The following is a 16218-nucleotide window of genomic DNA, read 5'->3' as shown; positions in this document are numbered from 1 at the left end:
CTGTATTGCGGTGGCAAGGGGCACTTCCTAGCCCAATGTGGTGAGCGGCCGGGAAATGCCTGGCCCTAGGTAATACATGTTCCGCCTCCTCGTGTACTGTACCGGTTACCCTCGTCTACCGAGGGGGTACGTTTGATACGCTGACTTTGGTCGACTCCGGAGCAGGAGGGAATTTCATTCTCGCAGACCTCGTTCAGCAGTTGCACATTGGGGTCCAACCCCGAATTCCTCCGATCCGGGTATCCTCGATTAATGGTACTCTCCTGCCAGGGAGCATTACTACCTGCACCAAGCCCTTGGTCCTCCGTACCGGTCTCCTGCACGTGGAAGAGATCTCCTTCCTTATCCTGGAGAAGTCCATGCATCCTATCATCTTGGGTTTACCCTGGCTACAGAAACATTCCCCAGTCATACAATGGGATACCCTTCAGATCGCAGCTTGGGGTCCATCTTGTTTTGGCTCCTGTCTGACGTGTATTCCTCGTCCCAGTGTACCGCTCTTGACCACACCCATGGCTCTCCTGCCACAGTACCAAGACTTTGAAGATGTCTTCTCTAAGGAGAAGGCTGAACTTCTCCCGGAACACCGGCCCTTTGACTTTGCTATTAACATGATCCCAGGCACGACACCTCCCAGGGGGCGGGTTTACCCATTGTCGCTTCCGGAAACTCGGGCCATGTCTTCATATATTCAAGAAAATTTGGACAGAGGTTTCATTTGACCCTCTAACTCCCCTGCCAGGGTCGGGTTCTTCTTTGTGGCCAAGAAGGATGGGTCACTGTGTCCTTGCATCGATTACCATGGCCTCAATGCCATCACTTGACGGGACAGGTACCCTTTGCTTTTGATTCCAGAGCTACTTGACCGGCTGCAAGGAGCGAAGTTCTTTATCAAGTTGGACCTCCGGGGTGCCTACAATTTGGTACAATACGACCCAGTGATGAATGGAAGACTGCCTTCAATACGAGAGATGGGCATTACGAATATTTAGTCATGCCCTTTGGCTTATGCAAACGCCCCTGCGGTCTTCCAAAACCTCATGAAAGAGGTTTTGAGGGATATGTTGCATACCTCGGTTATAGTGTACCTCGACGACGTGTTGATATACTCCAAGGATTTGCCCACGCACAGAGTACAAGTGCGGCAAGAACAACAGAAACTTCGGGACAATCATCTCTTTGCTAAGCTAGAGAAGTGCCAGTTCGAGCAGGAGTCCTTGCTATTCCTCGGATATATAGTTTCAACCACGGGCTTCCATATGGACCCTGATAAAGTGGGGGCCATCTGAGATTGGCCACAGCCGGTAGGGGTCAAAGCCCTACAACGCTTCCTGGGCTTTGCCAATTTCTATCGCCAGTTCATACCCCATTACTCCCGGATGGTAGCACCACTTACGGCCCTTACCAGGAAGGGTGCTGATGCGAAGAATTGGTCCCAGACGGCAATAGATGCTTTCCAGAAGCTGAAGGAAGCCTTTCTCCTCGATGTCTGTCTTCACCATCCGAATCCGCAGTGTCAGTTCATCGTGGAAGTAGACGCCTCTGATGTGGTGGTAGGGGCTGTTCTGAGCCAATTATCCACGAAAGGCAAATCCCTACCTTGTTCCTATTATTCCCGAAAATTCTCTCTGGTGGAGAGAAATTATATGTTGCGATCCTGGGTCGCCCCCGGGACCGGCACTCACCCCCGACACGGCCCCGATGCAGTTCCGGCGTCCTCGGGCCTGCACACGCCTCCCACGCCGCGCTCCTGCTCCGGAGGAGCAGCCGGCGTCCTCCCGCGGCTGGCCCCGCCCCCTAGGTGCGCGCGCGCGCTGGAGCTCCAGATTTAAAGGGGCCAGCGCGGGAGAACCCCGTTCCGCCTCCTGATGACGTCAGACGCTGCAGGGCTACTTAAGCCCTGCAGCTGCAGCTATTCCCTGCCTTGCAACTAGGTTCCGCAGGTCTCCTGCTTCTTAGTTGCTGCGTTCCTGCTTCCGACTGCTTCCTGCTGATCCGGTTTGGTTCCTGACTCTTCTCTGCCTCATCCTCTGGTTTTGACGACGTCCTCTGATTCCTGGCTTGACCTGTTTCCGTCCACGACGCCGCGCTTGCCTGCTCCCTGGTTCTGGTTCCCCTTCGTCTTCTGGTTCTGACTCGGTCCGCTTCACGACTCCGCCTTGCCTCATTCCTGGATTCTCCGCGCTGGTCTTCGGGTCCTTGCCTCGGATCTTCACTGTTCTTCAAGGTTCCTGCTCAGCTGGCCCCGAAGACTCTCCTAAGTCCCAGCGGCCGGGTCCCTACGGGCACCTCCTGGGGGGGCTCCGGCTTCCAGGGCGAATCTCCAGAAGTCCCAGCGGCCGGACTCTTACAAGCTCCTCTCGGGAGAGTACCGGCTTCCAGGGCGAAGATCTCCGAACCACCGGGCCAACACCGTCCTCACACCACCTCTTCCTTGAACCCTTGGTCGCATAGGGTTCCTCCGTGCTTCTTCATCCTTCCGACCACGAGTCTGTCCAGCCGCCTTCCGGTCAGGCCGTCGGCTGCGATCCTTCACAGCGGTCCATCTCTGGTCCTGACCGGTCCAAGGGTCCACGAGGTTAACATTATAGTATCAGCGATAAGGAGCTCCTGGCCATTAAACTCGCGCTGGAGGAGTGGTGACAATGGCTGGAGGTGTTACGCTCCTGCCCGCAAAGAGCGTGGGCAGGCTCTTACCTTGCCACAGCCAGTCGGGCTGCTGATGCTGCTTGCTTTCTCTCTGAATCAGCTGGGGCTGTCCCCGCAGCTGTTCCTGCCTTCTCCCGACGTGCTGCTGCGATCCTGGGACCTTTCAGCCAGCAGGGAGGCCGTCCTTGCCAGTGCCTGCTTTAGCCCGGGTCCTTGCCCAGCAGGGAAGCCGTCCCTGCCAGTGCCTGCAGCCTGCTACAGCTCTCTACTCTGCCTGCAGTCTCTCTGTTCTCCCTGCAGCCAGCTTACCTCGCTTCTGCCTTCCTGCTTCAGCCTTGCTGTGTGGAACGGTGCCTGCAGCCTGCTACAGCCCCATGCTTCCCCTGCAGCCAGCCTTACCTCTCTCTGTTTCTTCCTGCTTCAGTCCTTGCAGCTGGGAGCTGCTCCAGTGACCTGCCTTCACCCAGCTCCAGTCCAGGGCTGCTCCACTGCTTCCCTGGGCCTTCCACGTGGCTGAGGACGCCACCAGCTTCCAGCTCTTCTCTCCAGCCTCCTAGGGCGCGAGCGCGCGCCTCTCTGCTCCTCTTAAAGGGCCAGCCAGGTGTGGCCCCCTGCTGACCCCTCCCTGGGCGTTGTCCACCTCAGCCCTACTAAAGGGCTCAGCTTTCAGTCTGTCTTTGCCTTCGCAAGGAGTTGGTCACTCCTGAGATCCTTCGCTCCAGGAAGTCGTCCGTGTTCCAGCACTTCTGCAAGGTCCTGTGTTTCTTGTTACCTGTCGGAGCTCCTCGTCCAGTCCTGATGTCTGCTTGCCGTTCCAGTCCCAAGGTCTGTCTTTTGATCCAGTACTTGTGTTCCAGTCCTGATGTTCCTGCTGTTTCAGATGTCCATGTTCCAGCCCTGAGGTGTGTCTCCTGTTCCAGTATCCGTGTTCCAGTCCTGTTGTTCCTGCTGTTCCAAATGTCCTTGTTCCAGCACTGAGGTCTGTCTTAATCCTTGTTCCTGATCCTGATGCTTTAACCTGCCTTGTGCTGCCAGGAGTGCAGCGTATCCGTGCCTTGTGCTGCCAGGAGTGCAGCGTATCCTTGCCTTGTGCTGCCAGGAGTGCAGCGAACCTGCTTCCTCTTTCCTGTGCTCTCCCGCTCTCTGCGTGGTCCGCGACTCAGTCCCGCGGGTGGTCTGAGTAGGGCGCCCTGAGGGACGGTGCCCATGTCTTCCTTCAACCCTCGTTCCTGATTCCACCTCTGTGCATCCAGGCCTGAGTCCACGCCTGTGCCTGTCCACGTCTATGCATCCTACACCTCATTCCTGAGTCCACGTCTTTGCCTGAGTCCACGTCTAAGGATCCTGCATCTATGCCTGAGTCCAAGTCTATGGATCCTGCACCTCGTTCCTGAGTCCACGTCTATGCCTGAGTCTACGTCGTTCCTGAGTCTCGTCTGAATCCATGTTCCAGTCTTCGCTGCCCTGGCCTCCATCCGGCCTGCCGCTTCGTGCCGTACCCTGCGGCAGGTCCGAAAGGGCTAGGAACGGTCGGAGGACTGTTCACAAGACCAACATTGCGTTGTTGGGTCTTCCGAAGCGTGCAGGTCCGGAGGAGGGCCTGTCTTCCATGTCACTCCAGCCCTGCTTCCGTCCAGCCCATGCTCGGGCATGCCACGCCTCCCGCGGCACCTCTTCAGAGCCCTCTGGGGTCGAGCCGTGGCCCAAGGACACACATCACCCAGGAGTGGGATCGCTCTCCTAGCGCTCCACAACAGGAGGGGGACCAATACCCCGTGATCGTCTATATGGATCACAAGAATCTGGAATCCTTGTGCCGAGCACAACGCCTCAACTCTCGGCAAGCCCGATGGTCCCTCTTCTTTAGCCGATTCAATTTCCTCCTCCGGTACAGGCCAGCCTCCAAGAACATTAGGGCGGACGCCCTCTCTCGCACAGCTGAAACAGAGAATAACCCGGATCCACTGCGTTATATTCTCGATCCAGCCAAGGTCCTTCTTACAGCTTCAAAGGTGGTTCCTATGGGTAAAACGGTCGTACCCATGCACCTGCACAAGAAGATGTTGTCTTGGGCTCATGACTCCTTGACCGCAGGGCATTTGGGGGTCGCATGAACCTTGGATCTGCTGACTGAACATTACTGGTGGCCTCAGGTAAAGAGAGATGTTCGCCTCTACATCAGCTCCTGCCTGACCTGTGCTCGACAAAAGACACAGACTAGCTCCTTCAACCGTTACCTATTCACCGACTTCATCGTGGACTTACCTGCTTCAGAAGGAAAAACAGTAATATGGGTCACGATCGATAGATTCTCGAAGATGGCCCACTTCGTCCCTCTCACCAAGTTGCCCACAGCACCTAAGCTCGAGAACCTCTTCACGCACCACATCTTTCGCCTTCACGGACTTCCCCTTCATATTGCTTCTGACCGGCGAAGTATTGGAAGGCACTCTGCAGGAAATTCGGGGTTCAACTGGATTTCACGACCGCCTTTCACCCTGAAGGTAATGGCCAAGTGGAATGCACAAATCGAATCTTGAAGACCTTCCTCCGAGTCTTCATGGGAGTCCTACAGAATGACTGGGTGGCCTTGCTTCCGTGAACAGAATTCTCCTACAATCACCAAAGACACTCTGCTACCGGCAGGTCTCCCTTTCATTTAGTTCATGGGAAATGTCTATGACCACCCCTGTCTTTGCCGTCCCCAGCCGTACAACTCACAGTCCAACAGCTACGCCGCCTCTGGGGTGCTACCCGGGAGAACCTTCTCCACGCGGCTGTCATGGCGAAGAAGTATGCCGACCGCCTACGACGTCCAGCCCCCTCATTTCTCCCTGGGGAAAAGGTATGGCTGAGTACTAAACATCTTCGCCTGCGGCTTTCTTCGATGCGGCTGGCTCCACGGTACATTGGCCAATTCGCAATTTTGGACCGGGTGGGTGCTGTCACCTACAGCCTCCGTCTTCCATCAATGCTTAGGATACACAACATGTTCCACGTGTCTTTGCTCAAGCCCTTGGTCTTATCTGCCTTCCATAAAAAGATCCCGGAGTCGAACACGCCTGAGGCGTAGGAGGACACCGTCTACCAAGTGAAAGGTTCTAGATGTCCGATTCCACCTCAGACGATGGGAGTACCTCCTCTCCTGGGAGGGTTATGGCCCTGAGGAAAATTCCTGGGAGCCTGCCTCCAACATTTTGGATAAAGCTCTTCTTCAACAGTTCCATGTACGTCATTCTGCCAAACCGAAGCCCCCAGGAAGGAGGTGTTGAAGAGGGGGTACTGTTGCGTGCCCGACCTGCGGAGGTCCGCGGGTTGGCTCCCCACCTACCTCCGGGTATCTGGCGGCAGCGGCAGCGTGGCTGAGGCCTGGTCGGGACTGCAGCCTCCGGTGTGGCGTCCCCTTTGCAGGGGAGATGCCACCGACGTCTGTTTAAATTCTGCCCCCTAGGCGCGCGCGTGTGCACGCACGCACAAGGCCCAGACATTTAAAGGGCCCAGCGCGGGAAAGGAAGCCTCCACCTCTCAGGATGACATCAGACGCTGCAGCTATATAACCCTGCTGGACGCCCTTCTCCCTTGCCTTGCAACAAGGTTCACTCTCTGGTGAGAGCTACTAGTTGCTATTTCGTCTACTGGCTTCCGACCCCGGCTTCCGACTACTGGCTTCAGACTCCGGCTTACTTCCAGGAGGCCTCTCCTAAGACCAAGTGGCTCGGGTCCTCACGAGCTCCTCTCGGGGGGACCGCGGGCTTCCAGTGGTGAAGTTCCAGTTGGCCTCCTGGCTTCGCTCTATTCTTCTGGATCCTCTGGAACTTATCTTCCGTCACCGGCCCACAGTAAGTTCAAGCGGCTCGGGTCCTCACGGGCTCCTCCTAGGAGGACCTCGAGCTTCCAGTGGTGAAGATCCCTCTGGTCTCCTGTTCAGTGCCGCCTCCTGGCTTCGACATCCACTGTGGGTCTTCCCACGGTGAGTCTTCATCTGTCCCTGCCGGCTCTAGGGTCCACAAATCCAACAGCATTTTTTGCAAGATGGATTGAATAAAGGCTTAGCCCTTAATTCCTTGAAGGTGCGGTTGTGGCTCTTACTTGTTTCAGAGACCTGGTGAATGATGTTTCCTTGTCATCTCATCCTGATGTGGCCCATTTTTTGAAAGAAGTGAAGCACTTTAGGCCTCCCTTGAGCTTACTGGTTCCATTGTGGAGTCTTAATTTGGTATTGGACTTTTTAGCGGGCCCTACGTTCTGACCGCTGCGTAGCCTTTCCTTATGGTTGTTGACTTTGAAGACTGTGTTCCTGGTGGCTATATGTTCTGCGTGACGGATTTCTGAGCTGCAGGCTTTGTCTTGCCAGGAGATGTTCCTTTGGGTGACTCCAGGGGCATTACAGCTGCTTACTGTTCCATCCTTCTTGCCCAAGGTAGTCTTGGACTTTCATTTGAATAAGTCCATCTCCTTGCCATCTGTGGATAAGGTCAGGGAAGCAGAGGAGTTTCGCCTTTTGCGCTCCTTGGATGTTAAGCGTCTTGTCAAGTGGTATCTGGAGTTTTCAGAGTCTTTTCGAAAGATGGATTGCCTGTTTGTTCTCCATGGCAGGAGTACGTATGGTGCTCCGGATTCGTGGGCTATTATAGCTCATTGGATTAAGGAGGTGATCACGGCTGCATATGTGGATGCTGGAAAGCCATTGCCTATTCATTCCACTAGGGCTCAGGCAATGTTATAGGAGGTCCTTAATCTGTTGTCTCCTGTCAATATCTGCTGAGCTGCGACGTGCTCCTCCTTACACACTTTTTCCAGGTTTTATCGTCTGGATGTGCAGGCCCAGGAGGATGCAGCCTTTGCATGTGTGGTGTTGACTGGACCGCGGGCATCCTCCCAACCTGTTTCTCCAGGAAATGGAGAAATTACTTACCTGATAATTTTGTTTTCCTTAGTGTAGATAGATGGATTCAGCTTCCCACCCTCGGCTGTCACATGAGTGTGTCAATAGTCCTCCTGTGGGGCTCTGGGTCCCAAGGGATTACTGTTAAATGTTCATCAAGTCCCGAGCTTGGGGTATCTTGAACCTTATGTGAGTTCAGGTTGTATGATTGGTTAAGTACAGTTCTGGTTATCTGTTTTTAATCAAGTTTTTTGCTAATGTCCACACTTGCTTTTGAAGAGAATACTGGCAGGCTGGGGTCACTGCATGGTTATATATACTGTGACGTCAGCTTGCTCTGTCTCCATCTGCTGGCAGGGGAGCATAAACCACTGGTCCTGAGTCCATCTGTCTATACTAAGGAAAACTAAATTATCAGGTAAGTAATTTCTCCATTCTTCTATCAACTTTTTTCTCTTCTCATCCAAAACCATTCGTGCCACCTGGAAACAGCTTTTTTCTGCTTGCTGCTGGCATTTTCAATAATTTTTTGGCTTTCTTGAAACAATTTTAGTGGTTGACCATCACCAAATTCTGTAAAATACTCATCAGCAGTCATGTCCCATGTACTCTGAACCCAGCTTTTGCTGTGACTTAATTTTTCAGCAATTCACTTTTTCGTAATAAAGGTTGCTCCAGCATTACATGCCTTACAAAATGCAATACACTTAATGCTGTCAATCTGACACAGTTTTTTGCTATCGTATATTCCAGCCATAAACAATAAATGTAAGTAATATTAAATTTATTGTTAAATTACAAGTTGAATGACCTACAAAAATTATATTAGCAGGATAATCCAGTGGGGCACTGGGGGGTGGGGAGGTAAAGGTTATGCAACACCCGACAGATAAGCATTGTTTAATGGGACAAAGCCAACATGGATTTAACCAAGGGAAATCTTGCTTCACCATCTGCTACATTTTTTTGAGGGTGTAAATAAGAATGTGGATAAATGTGAGCCAGTTGATGTAATGTACCTGGATTTCCAGAAAGGATGTAACAAAGTCCCTCATGAGTGACTTCTTAGGAAACTAAAATGTTACAGGAGGCACTGTCCTATTGTGGATTGCCAACTGGTTAAAAGATAGAAAACAGAGAGTAAGTGGTAAATTTTCCCACTGGAGAAAGGTGAATAGTGGAGTGCCCCAGAGATCCGTTCTGGGACCCACTGCATGTTAATATATTTACAAACTGTTGCGCTCGGAGGTGGACCCTTGTCCTGGAGCAGGAGAGAACGGCTCCCTGGTAGGGACCAGGAAGCACCTGCCCCCAGGGGGCAGAGCACTGGAGAAGACAGAGGCTGGGATGAGCTTCACCACTGGAAGCCTGAGGTCCCCCCGGGTGGAGCCCATAGGGACCCAGGCCGTTTGGACTTAGGTGGGCCTTGCAGGGTCTCCTGGAGAGGTGGTAGACTGGCATGCCCTCGGGCAGGGAAGGAGCGTGATCGGGTTCAAAGCTGGAGGTCAGATGGAGCAAGGAAGACCAGAACAGTGTAGGCAATGACAAGGCAAGAGACAGAGGCAGAATCAGAAGACGTAGTCAAATAGGCAAAGGTCAGATACCTGGAATCAGTCTGAGAGTGGTCAACGTAGCAAGGTCAGGTTCAGGAGGTCAGACGAGGTCCCAGGCAGGCTGAGGTCAGAAGGCAGGCAGCAGGCAGAGTGGTCAAGGAGCAAGCCAAGGTTAGGAGGCAGGCAGAGAAGTCGAGGGACAAGCAGAGGTCAGTACCAGAGAGACAGTCCGAGAGTACTACCTGGGGAGATGATGGAAGGATGTTGGAACAGTAGGATGCAGGAACAAAGCTGGAACAAGGCATAGAATGCAGTGACAATCTAGCACACAATAAAATGCCGACCCGAAGAGGTGCTCGATCTTCATCCTGCCGGGCCACGTCTCCAGCCTTCAGAGGAACACAGAAGACCGGTCGGAACGGTCAGACACAGAACCGATCAACAGAAGCGAGGTCCGGGGCAAGCAGCTTAACAGGACAGTGATGTTCCGATCAATGTGGACGTTCTTAGAATTCTTGAAGGGGGAACTTTAACCCACAAGTTGGAAACGAGTGTTCTTGGATTCATGGATGTGTGGGCTGGGACCCACGAGCTTGGAATCTATTCTTGGAAGCACCGGGAGTGGGGCTTGAACCCACCACCTTAGGATCAAGGTCTCTTCACCTTAGGCACTGCACCACATGCCAAGGAAAGGAAGTGCAGACAGGAACTTCCTTAAGTAGTTCCTTCAATCAGGGTGCGCCGTGGAACTAGGACCTGCCCCTGGCCCTACAAGAGGCTAGGCGGTCCGGGCATGCGTAGGGGCGTGGCCAACACCATGGACAACGCTGGACTCCGGTGTGAGACCTGGTGCGCAGTGGAAGGCCTGGCGACTGCCGCCACGGGATGCCGGGGCCTGGAAGAGCTTGCAGCTGCAGCTGGGGAGGCCGACCTGGGACCTGCTGAGGAGCCAGAGAGGTGAGCAGGCCCGTGCACGGGACGGACGCGGACAGGGCGCGCAAACAAACAACCTGGAAATGGGAACAATGAATAGGATGATCAAACTTCCTGATGACACAAAATTACAGTTGTTAAATCATGTCAGGATTGTGAGAAATTACAAGAGGACCTTGCAAAACTGAGCCTGGGTATGCAAATGGAAAATGAAATTTAATGTGGATAAGTGCAAAGTGATGCACTTAGGAAAGAGTAACCCAAATCATAGGTACACAATGCAAGGTTCAGTTTAGGAGTCGCCATACAGGAAAAGGATCTAGATGTTGTTGTCGATGATATGTTGAAATCTTCTGCTTAGTGTGCAGCAGCAGCAGCCAAGAAAGCAAGTAGAATTCTAGGAATGATTATGAAAGGAATGTAGAATAAAACAGATAATATCCTAATGCCTCTGTTTTGCTATATGGTTCGACCTCAACTTGAGTATTGTGTGCAGTTCTGGTCAGCACATCTAAAAAAATATATAGCAGAATTAGAAAAGGTACAGAGAACGGCAACCAAAATGATAAATTCCTCTATGAAGAAAGGCTAAAGAGGTTAGGACTCTTCAGCCTGAAGAAGAGACGACTGAAGTGAGATATGATTGAGGTCTATAAAATAATGAGTGGAGTGGAACAAGTAAATGTTAATCGGTTTACTATTTCAAAGAGTACAAAGACTAGGGGGACACAGAATGAAGTTACTAGGCAATACATTTAAAACTAATAAGAGAGGAGGTGGAATAGCCTAGTGGTTAGAGCTGTGGTTAGAGCAGTGGACTATAAACCAGGAGCCCAGGGTTCGAGTCCTGCTGTTGCTCTTTGTGACCTTGGGCAAGTCACTTTACCCTCCATTGCCTCACATACAAAAACTTAGATTTGTAAGCCCTCCAGGGATAGAGAAATACCTCCAGTACCTGAATGCAAACCAGTGTGATATGTCAATTGAGATCAAATGTTGGTATATAAATAAAATATTTTTTACTCAATGCATAATTATAGATGTGGTAAAAGCTATTAGTGTAGCTGCATTTAAGAAAGGTTTGGACAAGTTCCTGGAGGAAAAGCCAGTAAACAAATATTTAGGTGATGTTGCAGACATCCACTTCTAATCCCTGGGATGAGCAGCATAGAATCTATCTACCTTTTAGGATCCTGCCAGATACTTGTGACCTGGATTGGCCACTGCTAGAAACAGAATACTTTGGTCTGACCTAGTATCCCAAATCTTATGTACTAGTTCTGGGTCTACTACTGATCCTTGGGGTACTTTGTACCCCTCCAGTATGAGAACTAGTCATTCAACACACTAGCTGCCTCCTTCCTGTTAATCAGTTACTTATCCATGAATATATGTTGCCCCCCCCCCCCCCTCTCATAGCCGATCAATTTCTAGAGTAATCTCTCAGTCAATATACTTTGTTAAATGTCTCTTTAAAGTCCAAATACACAATGTCTAGCAATTTACCATCATCCATGTACACAATTACAATTTCAAAGAATTTTGAGATAATTTGCATTCCCAAAATCCATATTGGCTATTCCTAATTATACCCAGGATACCTGGTCTGCCATAATTCCGCAACTGCGGGAAGGGCTGCAAAATCTGCCCCTTCCCATGGAATTTGCTGGGCCCCGTGGAATCAATGCAAAAGACCTGGGAGCCAGGTAGAGTCAGAAAGGTTTAATGCTTGTGGGCTGAGCTGCCATCTCCAAACTTCTTCCTTCTCCACCCTACTTCCTGGTTCACTCAATGAAACTGCTTTCTAGTTCACTTCCCCCCAACATGTTTATTTAAATGTGACCACATAAGTGACCGCAACAGTGCCGTAACCCAGGTCCCATTTCAGGGTTCATGGCACAATGTCTGCTGGGCCTGGTTTTTCACAAAAGTAGCAGTGGGAGCTTCCTCCACCATTCGAGTTTTTGTCTCACTGTCCAGAGCTTTCCCTCCCCCCGCAAGAGACAGTGTCAGCAGTGGGAGCTTTCCCAAGGCTCTTGCTGCTCAATGGAGCCTCTGCCTGGATGTACATACCCCTCCCTCCTCCCTGAAAACAGTGTCAACAGCATATGTCGTTCTTACCACCAGCCAGCCTGGTATGTTGCTGCAGCGGCAACAGTGGTGCCTAGTGGGTGCTTCCTCACACTTCTGGCCACTACCTCATTTCAGCTGCTCAGCTCTGCAGAAGGCATAATGAGCTCTCTTGTGCCTGCTAGCCTCTGCTTCCTGCCATTAGCCTCTCCTAGGGAACCTTTGTTTGGGCTGTTATTGCCCTCTCCTCACTTACCAGCATCTTCAGATATATTTTAAATTGTCAAAAATCGTTAAGAGTCGCGACACAATAGCAATTCCCCCGATTTATCGTCAACAATCGTAAATCGGGGGAGGGCGGGAAAACCGGCACACCAAAACAACCCTAAAACCCACCCCGACCCTTTAAAACAAATCCCCCACCCTCCCGAACCTCCCCAAAATGTTTCAAATTACCTGGGGTCCAGTGGGGGGGGGGGGGGTGTCCCGGCGCGATCTCCCGCTCTCGGGCCACGGCTGTGTTAATAGAAATGGTGCCGTGGCCCTTTGCCCTTACCATATGACAGGGCAAAGGTAGCACCGGCGCCATTTTGGTTCCTGTCACCCGACGTCACGAGTGCAGATCGCTCCCGGACCCCCGCTGGACCTCCAGGGACTTTTGGCCAGCTTGGGGGGGGCCTCCTGACCCCCACAAGACTTGCCAAAAGTCCAGCGGGGGTCCAGGAGCGACCTCCTGCACTCGGGCCATATTGCCAATATTCAAAATGGCGCCGGCGCTACCTTTGCCCTCACTATGTCATACAGGTCAAACAAAGAACCAGAACAGCCATATTGCTTAAACAACTGCTGAATCCCCGCTTCCCTCCCCCTTCTTCCCCCCTTCCCAGTCAGTTCAATGAATAATAGGTCTCCTCGGTGACGATCCTTCAAGTTGTCCCTTGCAATTCTTGCTCAGTTGTGTTCTCTCCATCTTCCAAGTCCGCTATCCAAGGGTCCCAGTTGATGCTTGCGCTAGGGGCTAAATGCTGAATAAAAGCAGTCCAAATTTTTACTGTGGCTATAGACATTTTTGGCATATCAGGTAATGAAATGGCATACTCCATGGAGCAGAGATGAAGCATCTGTCTGAACCAGTGCTCATAGCTAGGGGTACTTTTCTCCAACCAATTTTTAAGAATGATCTTTTTTCCCGTCAATCCTGCTTTAAAAGGGAGGAGGAATAGCCTAGTGGTTAGAGCAGTGGCCTATGAACCAGGAGACCACAGTTCAAGCCCTGCTGTTGCTTCTTGTGACCTTGGGCAAGTCACTTTATCCTACATTACCTCAGGTACAAAAACTTAGCCCTCTGAGGATAGAGAAATACCTACAGTACCTGAATGTAAACCAGTGTGATATCTCAATTGAGATCAAATGTTGGTTATATAAAAACAATAAATAAATAATAAGGAACCACCACTCATGTTGTGGTAAACATAGTTGGGCTGTAGAGTTAATAGCCAAATATTTGTGTCTAATGACAACCTCCATTTTAATATATGGGCACAGAAGCGACATATTCGTCTCCAAAAACGAGCTATGGTTCCACAGTCCCAGAAACAATGAAAGAAATTGCCATCTTCCCCCAAGCACTTTGGTCACTGTTTGGATTGTGTAATCCGCATTTGTTGCGCCTGTAGGGTGGTAATATAGCTCTGCCAAAGAAATCTATAACCAGTTTCCCATAATAAGATATTGTCCAACACCAACTGTAATTCTGTAAAACAATTCTGGAATTCAGTAATCGTGAGTGAGAATAAAGGCCATGCCTGCCATTTTTTATATATGGGTTCTATCACCTTTATGTCCTGCAAAGTTACAATTTCTTTGTAATAATATGACGTGGAAGGCCGTTTGCCCTTCCCCGTTTGAATTAAATCTTTTAGCCTTTGGATTTCTATAGTCTCTGCAAGCTTGGGATGTAGTGCCCTTATAAAGTGATGTATTTGGAGGTATGCATAGTGGTCCGTTTGCGGTAGGGCATAACGTTGTTGGAGTATGGGAAAAGTAAGTATATCTCTTGTCGCTCTATCATACAAGTCAGCTATATGGGTCAGGCCTTGTGCAGACCACCTATGGAAAACCCCACTTTGCTTCCCCGGTGAAAACAAATCATGACCTGTGATAGAGAGTAGTGTGGTCAGCCGGGTCGGAATTCTCCCAATGTTACATAGTTGTTGCCAGGCGTTTCTACACGTACGTAATAGTTCCTGTTCTTTAAGGTAATGGGGAACCAGCCTTATACCTAATTGTAATAAGGGATTTAAGGAAGTCACTCCATACCATTCTCGGATATGATTATACGGTGTGAATGTTGACGAAGAAAACAGCCAGTCCCGAATGTGGCGTAGAGTACAGGCTAGATTATATATCATTAAATCCGGACAATCTAGGCCCCCTCTCTCCCTTGGGCTATGTAGAATATCCAATGTTAAGCGGGCCCTCCTGCCCTTCCACAGAAAGGATCTCAGGGCTCGACGCAACCGGATGTGGTCTTGCTTTGTAATCCAAAGCGGCACCATTTGCAAGAGGTACAACCACTTTGGGATTAGAATCATTTTATAAATGTGTATGCGACCTATCAAAGACAGCGGTAGTGTCTTCCATCTTTGTAATGCATTTAAAGTGTGAGTAATTAAAGGCTGGACGTTAACTCTGTACAAATGTTCTATGTTGGTGGGGATTTGTACTCCTAAATATTTGAGATTTCCTGTAACCCAACGAAGAGGAAAAATTCCCGGCCACACTGCGTGCATATGTCCCGTAATATCTACTGCTTCAGACTTATCCAGATTAATCTTGAGACCTGCAAAGTGACCAAAATCTTCCATAATCTCTAGTACTGCTGGTAAGGAGTGTACAGGTCGTGTGACAAATACTAAGAGGTCATCCGCAAAAGCGGCTATTTTAAATATGTGTGTAGGGCCACCAAACCCCCTCACCACTTTACAGGCATCTATCTTTCTCAAAAGTGGATCTATATAGAGTATATTTAGTAGAGGGGAGAGCGGGCATCCCTGTCGGACCCCTTTTTGAATCTGGAAAGCCTCTGATAGACAACCATTGGCGAGTATACGGGCCGAAGGGCGATGATATAAAAGAGAAATGTAACTCATGAAGTCTCCCTTTATACCAAAATGGTGTAGTACTGAGTGTAAGTATGGCCAGGCCACTCTGTCAAACGCTTTTTCTGAATCAAATCCTAAGGCTAGGGCTGGAATATCTTGATATTGACAGATATGTTGGGCTGTTAAACGTTTTATTATATTAGCAGTCGGTTTTCTCCCCCGGACAAACCCCGTTTGATGATGCGAAATTAAAGTGGGGAGAAAAACATTCAATCTCTCTGCTAGTATTTTTGTTAGAATTTTTAAATCACAGTTTAGCAGGGAGATTGGTCTATATGATGAGGGTTGTTGTGGGTCCTTACCCGGTTTTGAAAGAATGATAATATGACCCTCATTAAAAGAAGTCGGGAAATGCTGTTTTTGTAACCCAGCTATATAATAGCTGGTCAAGGGTAGGCTAACTTGGACCTGCAACAACTTGTAGAAATCATATGAAAATCCATCTGGGCCTGGAGATTTCCCTGTTTGAGCCGCCAAGATAATCTGCATAACCTCATAGTTCTGAATTGGTCTATTTAAGAATTCAAGTTGGGTGGCTGTTAAAGTGGGTAGTCTGAGATCCTGGAAGAAGGTGTCTTCCTCTACTTGGTCTCCTAACGGGTCCGGTGAATACAAAGTATTGTAATATTGTCTGAAGATTGCACATATTTCCTGTTCCTTGTTTGTATGTTCCCCCGTCTGGGTTTTTAATGTAGAGATGAAAGAGCCTCGTCGTCTGTGCTTCGTAAGATTTGCCATGAGTCTACTGGGTTTATTGCCAAATTTGAACAAGTTTTGTTCCCCTTTTTTCAAATACTGTCGAGCCCGATTATCTAAAAGTGTATTTAATCTTCCTAATATCCCATAATACTCGGTTCTGGACCAGTGCTTTTTAACTTATTTATAATTGATCTGGAAAGGGGTAGGATGAGTGAGGTAATCAAATTTGCAGATGACACTAAATTATGCAGAGTAGTTAAATCTC

This window comes from Rhinatrema bivittatum, chromosome 1, assembly GCF_901001135.1.
Source record: "Rhinatrema bivittatum chromosome 1, aRhiBiv1.1, whole genome shotgun sequence".
Taxonomy (NCBI): Eukaryota; Metazoa; Chordata; class Amphibia; order Gymnophiona; family Rhinatrematidae; genus Rhinatrema; species Rhinatrema bivittatum.
Note: the sequence above shows the minus strand (reverse complement) of the source record.